This window comes from Pongo abelii, chromosome 9 (genome assembly GCF_028885655.2).
Source record: "Pongo abelii isolate AG06213 chromosome 9, NHGRI_mPonAbe1-v2.0_pri, whole genome shotgun sequence".
Lineage (NCBI taxonomy): Eukaryota > Metazoa > Chordata > Mammalia > Primates > Hominidae > Pongo > Pongo abelii.
In genome coordinates this window covers 33,415,384-33,435,525 of record NC_071994.2, presented here as the reverse complement: position 1 = coordinate 33,435,525, position 20,142 = coordinate 33,415,384, and the positions used below count along the sequence as shown (strand labels likewise).

At 40.5% G+C, this 20,142-nt stretch overlaps 1 long non-coding RNA gene across 2 annotated transcripts in view; it reads left to right on the top strand.

Annotated features, from left to right (window-relative positions):
* LOC103891826 (uncharacterized) overlaps window positions 1-17,449 on the top strand; it is a 34,782-nt gene extending 17,333 nt beyond the window's left edge. Inside the window, exons 4-6 of one of the 2 annotated variants that reach the window (XR_008511159.2) lie at window positions 13,377-13,470; window positions 16,869-16,924; window positions 17,234-17,449. This is a non-coding gene — a long non-coding RNA (uncharacterized LOC103891826). Of the gene's footprint in view, window positions 1-13,376; window positions 13,471-13,582; window positions 13,705-16,868; window positions 16,925-17,233 lie in introns of those variants that run through there. The other variant, XR_008511160.1, reaches the window with a different exon arrangement.
* The last annotated feature ends 2,693 nt before the right edge of the window (window positions 17,450-20,142 follow it).

Genomic DNA, 20,142 nt, shown 5'->3' with positions numbered 1-20,142 from the left:
TCTACCTAAAAGTGCCATAGAAGTAAAGAAACAACTATAATATATATGGTGATGTAGTTTGAATGTGTGTCCCAGCCCAAATCTCATAATGAAATGTAATCCCCAACATTGGAGGTGGGACCTGGTGGGAGGTGATTGGATCATGGGGGCAGAATTCTCATGCATGGTTTAGCACCATCCCTGTTGGTACTGTTCTCATGATAGATAGTAAGTTCTCATGAGATCTGGTTGTTTATGTAGCACCTCCCCACCTCATTCTCTCTTGCTCCTGCTATATAAGACAACTCCTCCCCCTTCACCTTCTGCCATGGTCAGAAGCTTCCTGAGGTCTCCCCAGAAGCAGATGCCACTATGCTTCCTGTACAGCCTGCAGAACCGTGAGACAACTAAACCTCTTTTCTTTACAAATTGCCCAGTCCTAGGCATTTCTTTATAGCAATGCAAGAATGGACTAACACATGTGGTGATTGCTTGAATAATAATAATATGTCCTAGGTGGCACCAGAGTGTAAAGAAGGAAACAAAAACTGTACTTGGGAAGTGGAGGAATCCTTCTACAAAAGGATCAGAGGAAAGAGAACGTGAAAGGGAATGCAAATTGACACTGCTTAATGGCAGAAATGAAGGTTGATGGAGCACTGTGCCCTGCCCAATGCTAGAGACAAAGGGAGAGCAATATTAACAAAGGCAGCTTTGAGTATAGTGTCCCGCCCCTTTAGAGAAAAGTTTAGAATAGCTCCCCATACTCATATTTTGTAGTTAGTGAAGTTGAGTCTCAGAGACACCAAGAGACATGCTAAAAGACACAAAATCAGGAAGCAGTGTACTGGAAACACATGATGGATCCATCTCCAAAGCACCTCCTCTTCCTGTTCTACCATGCTGCCTCCTTGAAGGAAACAAGGTGAAGCTAAGTCCTAGGAGAGACCCATTCTCCTCAGGGAAAGGCAACAGCAAATTTGATTTGTGTAACAAAAATATATTCCATATGTAGAAATTGACAAACTGAATTTAAAATTTAGTCAAAAAGGCAAAGGACCTAGAATAGCCAAAACAATCTTCAGAAAGAAAAAGTCTGAAGGTCTTAACTTCAGGACTTAATAAAAGCTGCAGTCAGGCTGGGCGTGGTGGCTCATGGCTGCAATCCCAGCACTTTGGGAGGCCAAGGCAGGTGGATCACTTGAGGTCAGGAGTTTGAGACTAGCCTGGCCAACATGGTAAAACCCTGTCTCTATTAAAAATACCTAAAGTTAGCAGGATGTGGTGGCGAGTACCTGTAGTTCCAGCTACTTGGGAGGCTGAGGCAGGAGAATCGCTTTATGTAGGCATAAACCTGGGAGGCAGAGGTTGCAGTGGGCCAAGATTGCACCACCACACTCCAGCCTGAGTGACAGAGTGAGACTCTGTCTCAAAAAAAAAAAAAAAGCTGCAATTATCAAGACAGTGTGGTATTAGTGAAATAAATGACAGATCCATGAAACAGAACGAAGAAACCTGAAATAGAATCACATGTATATGATGAGGGTCCCAAAACCTTTTTGTATATACAGTACAGTAGAGAGAAGAAAGCTTTCTTAGGGTGCTTTAACCAACTCTACTGAGGTATAATTTATATACAATATTATGCTTTCAGTTCAATGAGTTTTGACAGGTGTATAAGCCTGTGTAACCATTATCACAATGTTCTACATTTTCAATACCCTCAGAGAATTCCTTTGTCCCTCTTTGCTGCCAGTTCCTCCCCAAGCCTCAGCCCCAAGCAACTGCTGATCTGCTGTCACTGTAGATGAGTTATGCCTTTTCTAGAATGTCCTATGCCTGGACTCATACCATATATAGTCTTTTGTGTCTAACATATTTATGATTAAATATTGGAAACATTCCCTTTGAGACTGGGAATGAGACAGAGATTTCCACTATCACTGCTTAAATTCAACATTGTACTGAAGGATTTAGTCAGTGAAGTAAGGCAAGAAAATAAAATATATGGTAAAAGATATTGAAAAGAAGAAATAAAACTGTATAATTTGCAGATTATATCATTACGTGTTTTGAAAACCCAAAAGAATCTACAGAAAAATGTTAGTTACTATGAGTGCATCTTCAGTTTCCTGAATATAAAATCAATATATAAAATAATATTTCTAGGCCAGGCACAGTGGCTCATGCCTGTAATCCTAGCACTTTGGGAGGCCAAGGTAGGCAGATTGCCTGAGCTCAGGAGTTCAAGATCAGCCTGGGCAACATGGTGAAACCCCATCTCTACTAAAAATACAAAAAAATTAGCTGGGCGTGGTGGTGCATGCCTGTAGTCCCAGCTACTCAGGGCTGAGGCACAAGAATCATTTGAACCCAGGAGGCAGCAGAGGTTGCAGTGAGCCAAGATTGTGCCACTGCACTCCAGCCTGGGAAACAGTGAGACTCTGTCTCAAAAAGAAAAAAAAATATATTTCTATACATAAACCACACAATTAGAAAGCTGAAATTTAAAAAGGTAACATTTACAATAGCAATGAAAAATAGAACCTGGAAAGAAATCTAACAAAATTTGTGCAAGAATTATTGGAAAAAAATTATAAAACCAATAAAAGGCATTTTAAAATACCTAAATAAATGAAGAACTATAACTTTTTAACTTACTACAAATAAATTGGTTTAAAAACTCCATATCATAGAAATATAAATGATCACAAATTGATCTGAACATCCAACAATAAAAATACAAATCTCAATGGATATTTTGGTAAAATTTGTCAAGCTTATTTAAATATTTGGATGAAAAAGCACTGGTCCAAAAAAAAATAAAAGCCAAAATACTCTTGATGAAAATGAATATGATGGGGAGAATTGCCCTACCAGATATAAATCTATAACAATTAATTCAGGGCAGTATTGTAGAGATAGAAAAAAATACACTAATGCATTAGAATAGACAGCTCAGAAAAGCAATAGGCATATATGAACAATGTAATATATGGTGAAGGTGCTATAACAGGTCAGTGAAGGAAAGGTTGAATTTTTTCAGTAAATGGCTCTGAGATCACATAAATAAAAATCAGAGGCTAGAGGAATTAAAAAAAGATATAGGACTTGTATAAAACAAAGAGCAAAATGGCAGGCATAAATCCTACTGTATCCATAACTGGATTAAATATAAATGGATTAAACATTCCAATTAAAAGGCAGAGATTGGCAGAAAGGACTAAAAAACAAGCAAACAAACATGATCCAACCATATGATGACTAAAGAGAACACTTTAGATTCAAACAAACGAATAGGTTGAAAGTAAAAGAATGGAAAGATATACTAAGGAAAAATAACCAAAAGAGAGCTGGAGTGATTGTATTAATAACAGACAAAATGGACTTTAAGGCAAAAAGTGTTCTAGAGACAAATACAATTTATAACAATTAAGGATCAATCCATTAAAAAGATAGAACTATTATAAACACGTATGCACCTAACAGCCTTAAAACCTATGAAGCAAAAACTGACAGAACTGAAGGAAGAAATGAACATTTCTACAATAATAGTTGAAGATTTCAGTACCTGACTTTCAACACTAGATAAGACAACTAGACAGAATATTAACAAGGAAATAGAAGACTTAAGCAACACTGCAAATCAACAAGACTTAACAGACATCTATAGAATACTCCCCCGAGAATACTAGAATACACATTCTTCTCAGGTGCTCATGAAACATTCTCCACTATAGACCATAAAACAAATCTCAATAAATTTAAAAAGATTGAAATAATACAAAGTATGTTCTCAGACCATAATGGAATGAAATTAGAAAGCAATCATCGCATATGCAGAAGAATGAAACTAGACCCCTATTTCTCATCATATTCAAAAATCAAAATGGATTAAAGACTTAAATCTAAGACCTTAAACTATGAAACTACTACAAGAAAACGTTAGGGAAATTCTCCAGGGTATTTGTCTGGGCAAAAAAAAAAATTTTTTTTGAGACAGGGTCTCACTCTGTCACCCAGGCTGGAGTACAGTGGCATGCTCATGGCTCACTGCAACCACAACCTCCTGGGCTCAAGCGATCCTCCCACCTCAGCCTCCCAAGTAGCTGGAGGGAGTTGATGTATTACAGACATGCATCACCACGCCTGGCTAATTTGTATACTTTTTTGGTAGAGACGGGGTTTTGCCATGTTGCCCAGGGTGGTCTCAAACTCCTGGGCTCAAGCAATGCGCCTGCCTCAGCCTCCCAAAAGTCTGGGATTACAGGTATGAGCCACCACATCTGGCCATGTCTGGGCAAAAATTTCTTGAGCAATATCCCATAAGCACAGGTAAGCAAAGCAAAAATGGACAAATGTGATAACATCAAGTTAAAAATCTTCTTCACAGCAAAGGAAACAATCAACAAAGGGAAGAAATAACCTACAGATTGGGAGAAAATATTTGCAACTACCCATCCAACAGGGATTAATAACCAGCATATAGAAGGAGCTCAAACAGCTCTATAGGAAAACAATTTAGTGATCTGATTTTTAAAATAAGCAAAAGATTTGAACAGACAGTTCTCAAAAGAAGACATACAAATGGCAAACAGGCATATGAAAAGGTGCTCAATATCGCTGATCATCAGAGAAATGCGAATCAAAACTACAATAAGATATCATCTCACCTCAGTTAAAATGGCTTTTATCCAAAAGTCAGGCAATAAAAAATGCTGGCGAGGATGTGGAGAAACTTGTATGTTATTGGTGGGAATGTAAATTAGTACCACTATGGAGAACAATTTGGAGGTTCTTCAATAAACTGAAAATAGAGCTACCGTATGATCCAGCAATCCCACTGCTGGGTATATACTCAAAGGAAATCAGTGTATTGAAGATATATCTGTACTTCCATGTTTGTTGAAACACTGTTCACAATAGCCAGGATTTGGAAGCAACCCAAGTGTCCATGAACAGATGAATGGATAAAGAAAATGTGGTACATATATGTAATGGAGTACTATTCAACCATAAAAAAGAATGAGATCCTGTCATTTACAGCAACATGGACAGAACTGGAGGTCATTATGCTAAGTGAAATAAGCAAGACAGAACTACAAACATCACATGTTCTCACTTATTTGTGAGATCTAAAAATCAAAACAAATGGACTCACAGAGATAGAGAGTAGAAGGATGATTACCAGAGTCTGGGAAGGGTAGTGGGAAGGTGAGGATGGGGGTGGTGTGGGGATGGATATCAAGTACAAAAATAATCATAATCTAACTTTCCACATTAAGAAACTAGAAAACGAGCAAACTAAACTCAAAACAATCATAAGAGAGGAAATGAGAGTTATAAAATAAATAAGATAAATAGAAAAACAGTAGAGAAAAATCAAGAAAACAAAGTTTATTATTTGAAATGACCAACAAAGTTGGCACACCTTTCACTAGACTAACTTGGAAACAGGAAGACTCAAATCACTACAATCAAGAATGAAAGAGAGGACATTACCATCAACCCAACACAAATAAAGATTATAAAAGAATACTATGGGCTGGGCGTGGTGGCTCACGCCTGTAAGCCCAGCACTTTGGGAAGCCGAGGCAGGCAGATCACGAGGTCAGGAGATCGAGACCATCCTGGCTAACATGGTGAAAACCTGTCTCTACTAAAAATGCAAAAAATTAGCTGCGCCACTGCACTCCAGCCTGGGCAACAGAATACTATGAACTGTAGGCCAGCAAATTCCATAATTTAGATGAAATGGACAAATTTCTAGAAAGACATCACTACTGAAACTGACTGGAAAATTAATTAAAATCTGAATAGACTTATAACAGGTAAAATGATTGAATTAGCAATTTTAAAAAATTTGCCAACAAAGACGATCCCAGAACCAGATAACATAACTGGTATATTCTACCAAATGTTTACAATTGTCACCAATCCTTCATAAACCCTTCCAAAAAATAGAGGAGGAGGTAACAACTCATTCTATGAGGCCAGTATTATTCTGAATAATACTGAATAATACTGGCCTTATAGAAAGTACCAAATTGTACCAAAACCAGAAAAAGATATCACAAGAAAACTTCAGATTAACACTGTTGTGAATATAGATGCAAAAATCCTCAATAAAATCCTAGCAAACTATACTGTGTCCATTTGAGTGATAAAAAATAAAATGCTGGCAAACTAAATCCAGGAACACATACAAGGATTATAAACCATTACCAAGTGGGATTTATCCTAGGATTGCAAGGTTGGTTCAATATATGAAAATCAGTTAATCTAATACACTAATTAATAGAATAAAGGGCAAAATGACAAGATCATCTCAGTAGATATGGTAAAAAGTAACCCGACAAAATCCAACACCATTTTATGCTAAAAAAAACCAAAAAACACAAAACACAAAACCACTTATCAAATTAGGAATAGAAGGAAACTTCCTCAACTTAATAAAGGGCATCTATGAAAACCCCAAAGCAAACATTGTGCTTAATTATGAAAGACCGAAAGCTTTTCTCATCAGGAACAAGACATGAATGTCCACTCTCATGAATTCTACTCAATATAGCACTAGGGGTTTCAGTCAGGGAAAAGACAAGGAAAAAAAAAGATATTTAGATCAGAAAGGATGAAGTAAAACTGTGTCTATTGGCAGACTACATGATCTTGTATATAGAAAATTCTGAGGAATCTACACAAAAAACAAATATAGCTATTGAGCTGGGTCAGCAAAGTGCCAGGATACAAGATCAATACACAAAAAGAAATTGTATTGCTATATATTAGCAATAGACAATACAGAAATGAAAATAAAACAAAATGGCATCAAAATGAAATACTTAGGAATACATTTAACAAAAGAAATATAAGACTTATTTACTGAAAACTATAAAATGTCATTGAAATAGATTACAGAAGATCCAAATAACTGGAAAGACATACCATATTCATGAAATAAAAGTTATTATTAAGATGGCAACACTTCCCAAACTGATCTACAGATTCAGTACAATCTCTATCAAAATCTCAGATGGCTTCTTTAGAGAAATTGACAAACTGATCTTAAAATTTATATGAAACTTCCAGGGACCTGAAATAGCCAAAATAATCTTGAAAAAGAATAATAAAGTTGGAAACTTCACACATCCTGATTTCAAAACTTATTGGAAAGCTACAGCAATAATAAAAAAAAAAGTGTGCTAGAATAACAGGTGCACTAAAATCTCAGAAATCACAACTAAAGAACTTATTCATGTAACCAAAAACCACCTGTACCCTAAAACTATTGAAATACAAAAGTGTGTTATTGAAATAAGGACAGTTACGTAGATCATGTACTACAACTGAGAATCTAGAAAGAAACTCATACATTTAAGTCAATTGAATTTTTAACAAAGTATAACTTTGCCAAAACAATTCAATGGAGGAAGAATAATATTTTCAACAAATCCTGCTGGGACAACTGGATATATACATGCAAAAGAATGAGGCTGGACCCTTACCACAACATATACAAAACAAAAACAAAAACAAAAACAAACAAACAAACAAAACCAAAAACGTAAAAATGGATCAGTGACCCAAATATAAGAGCTAAAACCAAAACACCCTTAAAAGAAAACATAAAGGTAAATCTTCATGATCTTGGCAATGAATTCTTAGATATGACACCAAAACCATGAGCAATGAAAGAAAAATAAAAGATAAGTAGGACTTCATCATAACTTAAAACTTTTGCACTTTAATGGACACTATGAAAAAAGTGAAATGGCTAATATATTGGGAGAATATATTGGTCAAATATAGAGACCAAATTTAGTAAAAAAGAATATTTGCAAAATACCTAATAGGGGCTTGTATCCAGAATATATAAAGAACTCTTACAGGCCAGGTACAGTGGCTTGTGCCTATAATCCCAGTGCTTTGGGAGGCTGAGTTGGGAGGATCATTTGAGGCCAGGAGTTTGAGGCCAGCCTGGGCAACATAGTGAGACCCCCACCTCTACAAAAAATTTTTTAATAGCCAGGCATGTTGTGCATGCCTGCAGTCCTAGCCATTTGAGAGGCTGGGGTAGGAAGATCACTTGAGCCCAGGACTTTTAGGTTACAATGAGCTATGATTGTGCCACTGCACTCCAGCAGAGTGAGATGAAAGAAAGAAAAGAGAAAAAAAGAAAAGGAAAGGAAATTATCTTACAACTCCACAATAAAAAGACAAATAACCTAGTTAAACACTGATCAAAGGAATAGACATTTCTCCAAAGGTGGCCAATGATGCTCGATATCATTAGTGACTAAGGAAATGCAAGTAAAAACATGACAAGACATAATTTCACACACCAGGATGGCTATAGTAAAAAAGACAGATAATAAGAGTTGATGAGGATGTGAAGAAATTGGAACACCCATATACTACTGGTAGGAATATAAAATTGTTACTCACTTTGAGAAACAGTTTGGAAGTTCCTCAAAAATTAAACACAGAGTTAGCATGTGATCCAGCAATTCTACTTCTAAATATATGCCCAAGAGAATGGAAAACATATGTTCATACAAAAACTTGTACACAGATGTTCATAGCAGCATTATTCATAATAACCAAAAAGTGGAAGCAACGCAAATGTACATTAACTGATGAACAGATGAAAGAAAATGTAGTATAGCCATACAATGGAATATTATTTGGTAAAAAGAATAAAAAAGAGAGAAAGAAATGAAGAACTGATACGTGCTATAACATGGATGAGCCGGTTTTTGTTTTTTTTTTGATGGATGAAATTTGAAAACATTATGCTAAGTGAAAGATGTCAGTCACAAAAGGCCACATATTATGTGCTTCCGTTTAAATGAAATGTCCGGAAAGGGTAGATCCTTGGAGACAGGAAGTAGATTTGTGGTTGCCAGGGGACATGGGAAGGAAGGAATCAGGGGTGACTGCTAATAGTTATGGGGTTTCTTTTTGGCATGATAAAAATGACCCAGGCCTGGCGGGGTGGCTCACACCTGCTATCCCAGCACTTTGGGAGACTGAGGCGGGTGGATCACCTGAGGTCAGGAGTTCGAGACCAGCCAGGCCAACATGGTGAAACTCCGTCTCTACTAAAAATACAAAAAATTAGCCGGGTGTGGTGGCAGGCACCTGTAACCCCAGCTACTCAGGAGGCTGAGGAAGGAGAATCTCTTGAACCTGGGAGGTGGAGGTTGTAGTGAGACGAGGTTGCGCCATTGCACTCCAGCCTGGGCAACAAGAGTGAAACTCTGTCTCAAAAAAAAAAAAAAAAAAAAAAGTCTTCGAGTTAGTGGTTATGATTGCACAATTCTGTGGCTACACTAAAAACCACTGAATTGTATACTTTATAAACAAAGAAATTTGTCATTTTCTCGTATACCTTACTTTCTCAGGAAAACACATAGATAATACTTGAAAAAGGAAATACACTCACTTAGGATAATGAACACTGCCAATCTCTACATAATTACACCATATCTTCATCTATTTCACAGTCCACATGGACTGTTTATGAATCCATCAGAAGTAGGTACATCGGTATTAAATGCAAGTCCCTGTGCTTGGTACTATCATGGCCCACTTAGCCTAAGACCACTAGGGACAAATCTGTAGTCTGAAAAGTCAGTTTTTATTTGTTTGATTGTTTGTTTTTTGGCTGACTGCAATAAGAAAAATCACATAGTGGAAGAATCATGGAACTTCTCGACAAATGAAGGAAGAAATAGTTACCATAAAAGTTCTGGGAAAGATGGAGTCTTTGTAAAATTAAATGAAGGAGTGTTTTAATGTGTGTTAAGCAATGCGGTGTGAGTATAAAAGGGTTATCATCAGGTCTGGACTGAAATGGACACAGGATCATATTTCCTTGGACATTATTAAGATAAATGCCAATAGTGTGTCCAGAAACCTTTATCTGAACCTCTGCGCCGGGGCCGTAAATCAAGGTCGCTTCTCTGTCTTAGTTCCCCCAGGTAAGAGTGGGATGTTTCATTGTTACTGATGTAATTTCAAACAGCAAAATTTTGAAATTCTCCCATGTCAGAGGACAGGGTTACTCATTAAGAAAGCGGTTGTCACTCTAAGAAGGGGGTCATACGGCACCTTTCAGCAGCAGTGTGTCCTTGGGAGAAATATCGTTTGCTATTAACTTTGCGGCTGGCTTTATCTGTGTCTGTTATCATAGCCTGATGAATGGCAGCGCCGATTTTTACTTTCTCAGTATTGGTGGGGTTACAAAGATTAATGAAATGTTGTTTGTGCTGGTAAAGCCCTGGAGGTAAGAAAGGCAATACTTTGATTAAGGAGGGACAAATGCAGGTTGCCCTGAAGATTCGTTTCCTCCGCCTTTTGTTGATTTTCAAGGAGCTGTTTTCACAGACCTGAGTAAGTGCAGAGTGCGCATCTCTCTGTGTGACAAGGCGGGGTGGGGAGGAGGTCCTGCCTGCCCTGTCCTAGCTTTCCCGCATGAACTCTATTTGTCCTGGTGTGTGGTCCTAGTGGGGTCCTTGGCCCTTTACGTGTCAGTTCTAATCACAAAGGCACACATCCAAGTGGTCTCTAATTTTTGGAAGTGGTGGGAAACATTTCTTCCTAAGGGTCCTGTCAGCTGACAAGTTGGGCTGGAGACTGGGTGACCAGGATCCCGGTGCCTGCAAGCCCAAGGGTAGGTGAAGCCGCCTGGAGTTCAGGAACCAAGCTGTTGGTAGTCTGCTCTAATATCTGGGATTGGGGGTGAAGGAGTGGCAGGGACTCTGCCAGCACTGAAGCCCCAAAGCAAGCGGGCCATTTGAAAGAGAGGTAAACCCGCTGCAGAAAGAGAAACCGGGTACTGAGGCTGCTCATCGCTCGCAACCCGGGAGGTTGGCTGAGTCAACCTAGCGCAGCAGAAGCAAAGCGCGGGCTAAGGCTGCAGTTGGGCTCACAGCCCCAGCTGATGGGTTGAGAGAAAAATCTGGCCTGGAATTCACTACTTCTCCAAACAAAAAACCCTGACAGGTTTATGGCCCAATGGGAAAACCTGGAATGGCTTTCAGGGAATTGCAGAGACTAGGTCAGCAGGAACTCAGACTAGATCTGGGATCTGGTCCCCAGCTCCACGCTGCCTCCTCAGGAGCTTCCAAATGTCCTGAATTTGCTGGAACCAGAGCTTACATGGCTGCTGTTATCACTATTATTAGTCTGTTCTTTCATCACTCTGTGTAATTGTTATGGAAGGTGACAGTTACCTTCTATAACATATCATGTGAGGCTTGGGTCCATAGACATCCTGATTGATATATTCATTGTGACCCCGTCTTGTGACTTCTAAAACAGTCAAGCACATGGCCAAACGTGACCTGTACCCCTAAAACTTGCCTTGATTGAATCATTAAAATATATTTTTTCTCTTACCAACAAAAGAAAAGGAAAATAAAGCCCTCTCAATTTGTAGGAATCCTCTGACTTGGTCTAGATGCCACTAACATAAGTGCTATGTGGATACAAAGGAAGTAACTGAGGAATATTCCTCTGGAAAAGTCGGCTTAGAAGGTTCCTGGGTCCCTGCTGGGGTCAGGATCAGTTCGGCCCTCTTTGGGGTCCTACACTCAGATATATTCATTCTCTCCCCTGTGTCTGTCTGTTGCCCTAGTGCCTGATGTACATGTTAATTTATTTGTATTGGGTCTCACAAACTCGATTTAAAAAAAAAATCTGAAACCTGAAAATTGTTCTTGGTAATTTGACTAGACAGGAGGAGACTAAGCAGGTGCTTTGTAATCTATGCAAAATGTGAGTGCCAAAGTTCAGAGAGGTCAGTCCACCTAGGGAGAAGTAGTTGTTATGGTAGATTCATGGGATCCATGTGGGTCAGGGGAAAATCAAGATGGAGCAGGTGGCTGGGTGTGGTGGCTCAAGCCTGTAATCCCAGCACTTTGGGAGGCCGAGGCAGGATCGCTTGAGCCCAGGAATTTGAGACAACAGTCTGGGCAACAAAGCAAGACCTCGTCCCCTCAAGTCCCCAAAAAAAATTAAAAAGAAAAGATGGAGCAGTAGGCTTGGCACAAAGCCATGATGGTAACACGGTGACAACAGCAGTGGTGATACTCACAGCTGCCATTTATCTAGCATTTACCATGTGCCAGGGTTGGTTGTAAATGGCAGTAAAAGGCAGAGCCAGAAATCTACAGGTTCCAAGGAATGATATACACCCAATTTCTAGCAGTCTTCCTTTTCTTCTTTCCCAAATGAGGGAAAATGATGACCTCTATCTTTGCCTTATGTGTTAGCTGTATACGACTCTGATAACAACAATAATGGTAGTGATCATAAAGTAGTATAAAATGAAAGTAATAATGTAAACATGCCCCCATATACTGCCTAATTATAGTAATATATAATTATATAGTAATATATACTTGTAATATAACTAATATCTACAGTAGATAATTACCCTCAGTAGATATTTAACAAATCTTCATCTGTTGCAAGTCATTCAACAAGTATTTATTGAGTGCTAGTAAATACATGATTTTCTGCTATCCCAGATCAAGCGATAAACAGTCACAGTCCCTGCCCTTATGTATTTTTGTTGTTTTGTTGCTGTTTTTCCATAAGGAGAGGTATTATGTTTTGTGTATAGAGTGGTTCAGACAATCATAATGCTTGATTCCAAATCAGAAGACCCAGATGCTAGTTTTTGGTTTGATAGCCAGTCACTTTAATTTCTTAGTGTCATCTGAACAAATAAGGCATTAGACTAGATTTTTACGAGCTCTGTCAGCTGTAACATTTCATTATTTGGTTTAGAGTCTGTGACATCCAGTGTTGGGAGGGCAATTTGGCTGACTGGATATAAAAGGGCAGCCTTTACGTTTTGCCTACAACTTCACCATTATTTGGTCTATCAAGTCTTTTTCATCTTGTTTAATGGTAGTCAAATCTTCAGAAACCTGGCTTTTTATATCTAAACTCATACAAAAATGATAATGGTAAGAAACCCAATTTAGTTATCTTTTTTTTTTCTGGAAAAGGAAACCATCAACAACACACACACACACACACACACACACACACACACACAGACACCCCACATGATTGCTTGCTTGCTTAGGGAGGAATCAGAGCTTCAAAAGTGAGCTGATTCCAGCCACCAGCTGTCATCATATGAGGAGCTCTTGTGAGTTGATCGCCCATGAAAGAGATGAGTTATCCTTTCTCTTCACTAATCTACATCTGTAGTATATTCAATACTTACCCATCCTTTATCCTTGACCCTGTGGTTTTCCATGGCTTCATGAAATGCTTTAGCCAGGCAGGTCAAGGTTTAAAGGTGGTTTTCTTTGTTTTGTTTCATTTTGTTTGCAATGAAAGTTAATTGTTAATTGAAAGTTAATTGATTTTTCTAGGAATGAGCCTCTAAACATGGCCACAGCTCAGTGATACTGACCAACCAAACATCCCTTTGCTGGACCTATGCAAACACGAAACAGATAAGGAGAAGTGAGTATGTGGCATTCATCAGAGAAATAAGGCCAATGCGAATTTTGTAAGCGGTATACAGGCTTGTCGAACATGATTACTTGGAAAATTACTAACTAAACCTTTTTTTTAGCCTTTTCACATTTAGTTAAGATTTCATGAAGAGTTGTAAGAGAAAAGCTTTTCCAGACCCAGCCATGAGTACTCTGCTTTACTCAGAAGAACCACAAACTTTGAACAGCTTGATAATCCAGCATTTCTGAAACTTTTCTTTGCATGTGTGTCACTGAGGTATCTTATTAAAGCACATATTCTAATTCTTTGGTCTGAGATGGGGACTAAGATTCTGCATTTCTAACAACTTCCAAGTGATGCCAATGTGTTCCTGATGCTGGGACCCTATTTTAAGTAGCAAAGGTCTTGTTGGAATCAACCCAACCAATGGAAGGCAAACAATCACAATTCTTGACTGTTGAGTTTCGGGCAATGATTTTCTATGTTCAGATGGAATTTTATGAAGCTAAACATTACCTTTGGCCTGTATAGTGAGTATACTACAACTCAAGTGGAGGGGTGTGTGTTCATATTTTCTCTCAAAAACAAAGCTGAAAAGCCAATGGGCACATGGGCAGCAAGGAGAAGGATGCTAGAATAAAATCTTACTGCAAAAAGGTGGAGATCAATAATCTGCAGCTATTTCTTTTTCTTTCTTTCTTTCTTTTTTCTTTTTGAGACAAGGTTTCACTCTGTCACCTAGACTGGAGTGCACTGGCGCAATCATCACTCACCACAGCCTCGAACTCCTGGGCTCAAGTGATCCTCTTACCTCACCCTCCCAAGTATCTGGACTACAGGCTTCATGAAATACTTTAGCCAGACAGGTCAGGGTTTAAAGGTGCACCACTACAGGCAAGCACCACTATACCCAGCTAATTTTTAAATTTTTTTTTAAAGAGACACAGGTCTCACTTTGTGCCCAGGCTGGTCTCAAACTCCTGGCCTCAAGCAATCCTCCTACCTCGGCCTCCCAAAGTGCTGGGATTACAGGCATGAGCCATGGCCCCTAGCCCTATTTCTAATGTATGAATAACGTGTTCTCAAGTTATCTTAAGAAATAAAGTATTTTTTGCAAATCAAAACCACAATGAGATACCATCTCACACCAGTTAGAATGGCAATCATTAAAAAGTCAGGAAACAACAGGTGCTGGAGAGGATGTGGAGAAATAGGAACACTTTTACACTGTTGGTGGGACTGTAAACTAGTTCAACCCTTGTGGAAGTCAGTGTGGCGATTCCTCAGGGATCTAGAACTAGAAATTCCATTTGACCCAGCCATCCCATTACTGGGTATATACCCAAAGGATTATAAATCATGCTGCTATAAAGACACATGCACACGTATGTTTATTGCAGCATTATTCACAATAGCAAAGACTTGGAACCAACCCAAATGTCCAACAATGATAGACTGGATTAAGAAAATGTGGCACATATACACCATGGAATACTATGCAGCCATAAAAAATGATGAGTTCATGTCCTTTGTAGGGACATGGATGAAATTGGAAATCATCATTCTCAGTAAACTATCGCAAGAACAAAAAACCAAACACCGCATATTCTCACTCACAGGTGGGAATTGAACAATGAGAACACATGGACACAGGAAGGGGAACATCACACTTTGGGGACTGTTGTGGGGTGGGGGGAGGGGGGAGGGATAGCATTGGGAGATATACCTAATGCTAGATGACGAGTTGGTGGGTGCAGCGCACCAGCATGGCACATGTATACATATGTAACTTACCTGCACGTTGCACACATGTACCATAGAGCCTAAAGTATAATAATAATTAAAAAAAAAAGAAATAAAGTATTTCTTTTTTGAAATAAATAAAAAGTAGCTATACAGACCACATTAAAATGAATTACTTTCACTTGAATTAATGGTAGGAAAATTTAGGATAACAAATAAATAAGGAACAATCAGAAAAGAGCTATTTCTCTTGAAGATGGGATTCACTCATTCAACAATTTATTGAGCACTTTGCAAAGGGACCAGGTGCTGTGCTGGGTGCTGGAGATACAGAAGCAGCCCCCTCTGTCAAAGTCTCACATTCATTTGGGGGATAGTGACTCAAAAAAATTCTTAAAATGAATTAAACTGTGATCTCTGAAGGAGAAATGGAGCATTTTGAGAACATTTGAACTGGAGTTTTGACTTGATTGGGATGTGAAGGAAGGCCTCCCCAAGAAAGTGATGTTTGAGGTGAGAGCTGAGGGATGCTGGAATTAAGCAGGGATGTTATGAGGCACAGAAGGTTAGAAGGAGTGTGGGCCATGTGTGAGGTCGTCCAAATGTCCTATACATAGTCTGCCCTGATCTGGGGCCTGACAGAGCGAGTCTTGGCATAATTAATGCTGATGCCGGAGACTGCCCAGCCTGGTCTCACCCATAGAAACAGACACACTCCATGTGGTCCTTGTGGGCCACCGTGCACTGGGGAGCTATCCAGCCTACTCTTTACTTCCACTCCCCCGAATCTTGTCCTTAAGCTGTAGGCTATGAGACATACCTGCTTTTTAAATTCATTTTTCTTATAAGTAACATATTATATAGATTGTATTATGATGCTAAAATGATACTTTGAACACATTCTCTTATATTATGTTTAAGAAATGAGCTTCCCAGTTTTTGCTGACTTCCAACCAGGTTTGGGAAACTCTACTCCATGTGGAATGGGCAGGAGTTTGGAGAGTGTGGAATCGGTTAAATCTCTGTGGCTCTTGATAGACTTTGTCCAGGAACACATTTGGTGTTCAGAATAGTGAGCAGCACTCACTGAGGCTCAGAGAAATGAGCTTGCCCAATGTCATGGCGACTGGTGAATAGGGATAAACCTAGCACTGGGTACTCATTTTTCCAGGTACTTAACATCTCATTATCTCAAGTGTCCTGCTTGGCTTTGCTGTCTCAGAAGCTCCCCCAAGCCTGTCACCTTCTGAATTCCCCTTACACCCAGCCTGTGGATCCAGAGGGAGCTTTTTCATGCCTAACGTGTTACTGAAACACCAGGGGTTCGGCCTAGATCCTGCTGCCCACGGCACAGAAAGCCAATCACTGACCCAGCAATTATTGCCAAAGAAGAAGGCTTTAATTGGGTGCTGCAGCTGAGGAGATGGGAGGTCAGCCTCAAATCATCTCCCTGGGAGAGGAGTCTCAAATTCATCTCCCTGACCAGCTAAAATTAGGGGTTTATACAGCAGGGAAGAAATGTAACTGTGTGAGAAAACAGGAACTCGGGAAGGGTCAGCAAGCAATCACGATGAATGAGGGGCCTGGAGTTTCATAGTCTGGATGCAATGATCTGGTGAGTTTCAGATCTTTGATACTTTTTTTTTTTTTTTTTTTTTGAGAGGCCTGATGGTCCTTTCCTGGAGGAAGAAACTCTGAAACTCTGATAAAAACAAATGTAAGTTTCAAGCTTTAAGGTCATAAGGGTCAATTTCTATGTTTATCCAAAACAAAAAACAAAAAACACCCAAAACTGTCGATGGGACTATTGGGTTGGTTTCAAAGTCAGATATGACTGCCCCCAGGACTCAGTCTCTTTATTTATTATAAATAATATAAACTTTATTATAGGGGACAGTGGGGAAGGGGAATACTCACGAGTCTGTGAATCCTTGGGTCATGGAGAAGCCAGGTAGTGTTCTTCTCTTCTTTTCTTTTTCTCTTTTCATCCTTATTCATTGGGCACGTTTTTCCTGCCCACGGCAAGACCCTAAGATGTGGAACTGCCTGAAGTGAGCAATCTGACCACCAGGGGGCAGCATGAGTCCATCGCTTTGTCTGAAAACAGGTCCTGGTCAGCGGCCCTCCTCTCCAAGCAAGCTGAGTCTGCACGTTGGAGTCACCTGATGAGCTTTTAGAAAACTGCAGGTGGGTGGGCTCACTTCAATTGCCATCTTCTGTCCTCGGGAGTGGGGCGTGGACATCGCCATTATTTAAAAGTTCCTCAGGTGAGTCTGATGCACAACGTTGAAAACCACTCGGAGAGGACTGAATCTGTGAAAACTGTAAAGGCTTCTAGGAATCAGCCAGCCCAGCCCATCTGTTTCCATTTTGCAGCTTCAGGAGCTGAGGCCCAGAGATAGAAACAGTAGGCTTAGGGGTACTTGGAAGACAGCACCAGAACCCAGGACCCTAACATTCAGCCCAGTTCTCCTTCCTCTGTAGCACGTGGTCTTCCATATTTCGGCTGGGCCTGGGCATCAGAGGACACCAGGAACCACTCCTCCCCTCGCCTCCGAGAGCAGAGCAGTGCAGTCCCTCCTGGCTCAAGGAGCTCCTCACTGACAGGAGAATTCAGAACTGGCCTGCAGAAATCAACTGGAGAACCTCCCAACCACGTGTGCATGAGGTTCAATGCCCGTGCGTTTCAGGAGACCTGAGGACGGGGAGAGTGAGGTAGTGAGGACAGCCACAGTCCAGTCAAGGAGGGCTTCCTGAACATGAGGCAGGAGGAGGAGATTGGTTGGATTTCAATGAGCCATGAACGGTGGGGGCCACATTTCAAACCAAACCAGAGGATCAGGAGAAGTAATGGGTGTTCATGAGGCCACAGGTATGAGTGGGGGAAGGTGAGGGCCAGACAGCAGAGGGAGTTAACACTGTGGAGACGGAAGAGGGCACAACACCAGAGTACAGACCTTGACTCCCAGACAGAGGATTCAAGGCCGTTTATGGAATGTTTTAGATCTCGGCCTGGATGCCTGAAGAAGCACAATAGGTGTCTGAGCCTGAGAGGGGCGCCTGTGAGCTGGGCCTTAGAAAGACACCCCTGGGGGCAGCCAGACTGGAGGCCCAGAGGGAGGCAGCACCCAGGGCTACTTTAGGATCATGCTTTCCAGATCCTCCCAACACAGAAAAAAGGTGGCTTTTGGAAGGTGTCCAGAGGTATTTGTGGAGTAGAATGAAATACTGAAGTAGAAGAGTGCCCTTAACGGTAGGCTGTGGAGGAGGACAGGGCCGGAGAAAAGATTGGGAATAGAAGTTTGGTGAGCAGCAGGGACTCCATACTGGGGGCATTTCTACGTCTGACAGTTTAGGGGAACATCACGACCCCACGGGATAGTGGTGTTCAGAGTGAAGAGACATCCCTCTCTCTTCTCCTCTTTCTCCAGGCAGGACATTCTTGGGGAGCCCCAAAAACCCCAACCTGAGAAAGCTCTAGAAGCACAGCATTAGCCCACCACCCACCCCGTACGTCTTGAGTACTTTGCGATACCACAGGGTTGTCTGTGACACGTCCAGCCCAGCACTGCCCTGCTCTGCCTGCCTCTCTTTGGGAGGATGGATCTGAGGTTCATGAACACTCCACTTCTCCTCTTGTAGGATTCTCTCCAGTAAAGCCTCTTCTGCATTTTATACCACATGGTACCGGAGAGGGTTGCTTTTGTCCTTTTTCCATGACACCCGGCCACCACACAGGCACACCATTTTCCCAATGCTGGGTGTTCTTGGAAGAGGCCTTGTTCCCTAATACTGAGTGTTTTTGGAAGAGTCCTTGCTCCTGATGCTGGGCATTTCTGGAAGAGGCCTTTTTCACTGGGGCCTCCCTAAGCATGGATGGGTAATAATTTGTTCCTAAACATCCTGGCAGGTCCCAGCGTTTTTATATGGTTGGGATGGGGAGAAATGAGAGTAGGTAATGGATGCTAGCCTCTGTCTGCAAGGCGATACACACTTTTCAAAGCATCATGTCCACTCTCTCTTTTGTGGTTCACCAGAGCCTTCTGAAGTAAAGAGGAAACAGCTGGCAGGGATGATCCCATCTACCTGCCCAGCCAATCCAGCAGAGAAAGGTGTCCTTTCCCCTAAGGAAGCACTGAGCGGGCATGCTGTTTCCTCTTTTGGAGCATGCACAGAAGAGAAGCTGGAGTCCCAGAACCATTAGGCATGAGAGAGTTACTCCAATAAAGGGCAAAGTTTTTCGATGTTTTGTATTGTATTTCTCAATGCTTTTTATTGGGCTTCTAAACACTTTACATTGTTCTTAGAGAAAAAAAACTGTAAAATCATCAAGAACAGGTGCAATAATGAAAGCAATAATGATAATGTGGGTAGCTATTCCTTCTCATATATTCACCCTTTGCCAGGCCTGGTTCTAAGTGACAGTAAAAGACCAGGCCAGAATTCCAGCTCACATCTTATTCCTTGCTTTTTATCACCTCACCTGTAAGGTTTTAACAGGTGTAGGATTTCAGCAGTAAGAATAATTTGACGTTAAACAAAGAATTCATGACATAGAAGGACAAAAAAAAAAAAATCCTATCCTTTTCCCCTAGGACTAAGGTGACCGCCATGATGAAAGACCAGATTCTCATGAAGAAACCATTTGTGAAGGATTTTGATCAGGCAACGTGGCATGCAGGTTTAAACACAGCCCCCAGCCTTCCGTGCCTGGCAAGCCACTCTCTCCTATGTTCATGCGTGTCTAGATTTCTCAATGAAAAACATAGTTGAACTCATGAAAGCCTATCTTTAAAAAATATTAAATAGCTAATTTTATAAACCTCTATATACAGTGTCACTTCACTTTTTTTGTAAAACATGCCTAGTGGAATGGCAACAACTGGGAAAAATTCAGAGCTCTGCATTTATTTATTGAAAATATCTCTTAAGTTG